The 3,299-nt window shown below is 45.9% G+C and overlaps 1 non-coding gene across 1 annotated transcript; it reads left to right on the top strand.

Moving 5' to 3' along the window:
• The first annotated feature begins 1,404 nt into the window (after window positions 1-1,404).
• Trnas-aga (transfer RNA serine (anticodon AGA)) lies at window positions 1,405-1,479 on the top strand. Its single transcript has one exon. It is a non-coding gene; the product is annotated as a tRNA-Ser (tRNA).
• The last annotated feature ends 1,820 nt before the right edge of the window (window positions 1,480-3,299 follow it).

Raw genomic sequence — 3,299 nt, 5'->3', positions numbered from 1 at the left:
TGTTTCACAGTTCCTCGTAAGTAAAACTCCATAGGTGTTAGTTAGATCTGGCGACCGTGGAGGGAACTCAATGGGCACTCTTCGTACAATCCAATGCCCCAGGTAAGCTCGTAGGGCTACGTGGTGGTGTGGTGGCGCCCCATCCTGTTGATAGAAAACCTCTTCATCAGCTCCATAAAGCGCACATATACCTGGCAAAGCTGGTGGTCGTTACATTTCCATGTACACTTGTTCGTCACCAGTTATCATTTGCTGGTACTATTCGCAAAATTGCATTTGGCTATCAGTATCGGCCTCATTAGTCGTGTGCAGTTATCCTGGAATGTTAACTTCCCACTTTACAGCTTTCAGAATTCTTCATACACTTGTACTGCTAACCCCCACTTCAATTGCACATTGCGTAGCAGACTTCTGTGCCGAATTAACGTTTCCAACACGAAATCCGATGAAGCAAGACTTGTAGCTGTACGCTGTTTTCCTTATCTTCCTTTGTAAATATCACAAATTGCTCCATGCAATTCAAATTTGTCAATGATGCACTTAATTGTTAGGCGGGTTGGCGGTTCTTTTTCAAACTCCCGCATCCACTGATGTTGCACTTTAACGGCATTATCAAACTTGAAAAACCACTTCACAATACATTTTCGTTGCTCGAATGTTAAGCGTCCTCCAGCCATCTTGTTTTCTCAATACTGTAATGAAAGTACTAACCTCTATTGAGCCAAAGAACATATTACAACACACTCGGAACTTAAATCGAACGACAATATCGATATCTCGAGAGAGCCTGACAAAGAGTGTATACATTCTTCTGGCGGACTCTGTACATGGCATCTAATAGATTTGAAATTCAGGGCTAACTCTTTTTTTTTTTTAAGTGGACGTAGTGACTTATGATTCTAGTCCCCCGTAATCTAGTCGTATCGCAACGGAAAAGACTGACATACACTATTTGATCCAAAGTATCCGGCCACTCCTACGAAATGCGGAACTGAGTAGTAGATGACACGAGAGGCAGACCCGCCAGTATAAAATGAGGCAGCGACTACTGTGTTGTTAGTAGAGGAAGAGTATCGGGAAAATGCGTTGGTCAGAAGAGCTCAACGACTATGAACATGTTTCAAGAATGAGATATTCACTCTGTAGCGGAGTGTTCGCTGATACGAAACTTCCTTGCAGATTAAAACTGTGAGCTGGACGGAGACTCGAACTCGAGGCCTTTGCAAGTGCTCTACAATCTGAGCTGGAAATATGCCCCAGGCTGTGACTACGCTATGTCTCCGCAATATCCTTGGTTGCAGGAGTGCTAGTTCTTCAAGGTCCACAGGAAAGCTTCTGTGAAATTTGGAAGGTAGGAGACGAGGTACTGGCAGGACTGAAGCTGTGAGAACGGATCGTGAGTCGTGCTCGGATAGCTCAGTTGGTAGAGCACTTGCCCGAGAAAGGAAAAGGTCCCGAGTTCGAGTCTCGGTCCGGCATACCGGTTTACTCTGTTAGGAAGTTTCATATCAGCGCACACTCCGCTGCAGAGTGAAAGTCTCATTCTGAAAACATCCCCCAGGCTGTGGCTAAGCCATGTCTCCGCAGTATCCTTTCTTCCAGGAGTGCTAGTTCTGCTAGTTCAGGCGGTAGGAGACGAGGTACTGGCAGAAGTAAAACTGTGAGCATGGGGTGTGATTTGTGCTTGGGTAGCTCAGATGGTAGAGCACTTGCCCACGTAAGCAAAGGTCCCGTGCTCGAGTCTCGGCTCGGCACACAGTTTTAATCTGCCAGGAAGTTTGACTTTGAACATGGGCTAGATACTGCATCATCACTGACGTTATGTCATAGGACCCGTGATCTCAGTTGTATTAAGAAATCAAAAAACATCGTCTGGATCAAAGTGACAAACTGACGACTACCGGTGTAGATAATATCTTGCAGATGATCTTCAGGTCTGGCGCTGCAGTATGTAGTTTCTCAACAGTGGTATGAATTACATTATAATCTCATTCTAAGCACTGCTGGCAAACTGCACCTTGCGGCGCCCGACCTAAAGATGATCTGCAGGGCATATCGAAACCAGTGGTCGTCACTTTGACACTACTATCGAGACCGTGTTTTTCATTTTTTAGCCATTGGACATCACCTGATAACAAATTCACCTGGGAAATTACAATCCTTCTAAAGTTGCACCGCATGGGATTAGCCCAGCGGTCTTGTGCGCTGCAATCATGGACTGTGCGGCTGAGCTCGGCGGAGGTTCGAGTCCTCCCTCGGGCATGGGTATGTGTATGCGTCCTTAGGATAATTTAGGTTAAGTAGTGTGTAAGCTTAGGGACTGATGACCTTAGCAGTTAAGTCCCATAAGATTTCACACACATTTGAACTTTTTTTTTCTAAAGCTGCCCAACTCATCTGGTGATGATAATCGCATGAAATCAGCAGAACAAATCACTCGCGTGTTCCAGACCGCTACCAGTAGTCCAGCTAGCGCAATGACTGTGCGTATAGATTGAAAAAGAATGGGGGGCAATGGTCGAGCGACTCCTCATGAGGCGCAGACTTTTGTACTCAGCGCCAAGCTACGCTTGAGGTGGTGTCAAGAGTAATGCCACTGGACAGTGGATGACTCGAAACGAGCGATTTCGAGTGATGAATTACGCTATACCCTGTGGCAATTGGATGGAAGGGCTTGGGTTTGGAGAATGCCTGGAGAATGTTACCTGGCACCATGTGTAGTGTCTCGGGGATGGGGTTACAGTATGAGCGTCTTTCTCGTGGTCAGGATGTGGTCAGGCTATTGCACTTAAGAAAACGCTAAATCTGGAAGGATGTGAACACATTTAACAGCAGTGTGTGATGTAGACAATAGACGAGTAGTTCGGAGCTTATAGTCGTCTTTATCAGCATGACAGTTCATCCTGTCATAAAGCAGCTCCTGTGATGCAATGCTTTGTGCACAATAGCATTCCTGAAATGGACAGGCCTGCCCAGAGTACCGACCTGAAGCCAATGGAAGACGTTTGGGATGAGTTAGATTGTCGACTTCACTCCGTACATCAGCGTCCAACATTACTACTTTCTCTGGTTTCAGCCCTTGAGGAAAAGCGAGCTGCCATTCCTCCACAGATATTCTGACAGCCCATTCGAAGTGTTCCCAGCAAGGTTTAATCTGTCATAAAGGTGAAACAAGGGTGGTAACGTTAAGAGTACAGTGGCAATGCTGCTGTTAGATGCATAGGAGAGAATCTAAAGGTGGAAAGAGCACATTGAACGCCTGTATGAGAGGGAGGATTTATCTGATGACATGACACAAG

The sequence above is a fragment of the Schistocerca gregaria genome, chromosome 6 (assembly GCF_023897955.1).
Source record: "Schistocerca gregaria isolate iqSchGreg1 chromosome 6, iqSchGreg1.2, whole genome shotgun sequence".
In the NCBI taxonomy this organism is placed as follows: Eukaryota; Metazoa; Arthropoda; class Insecta; order Orthoptera; family Acrididae; genus Schistocerca; species Schistocerca gregaria.
This window is presented reverse-complemented; position numbering and strand designations above follow the sequence as displayed.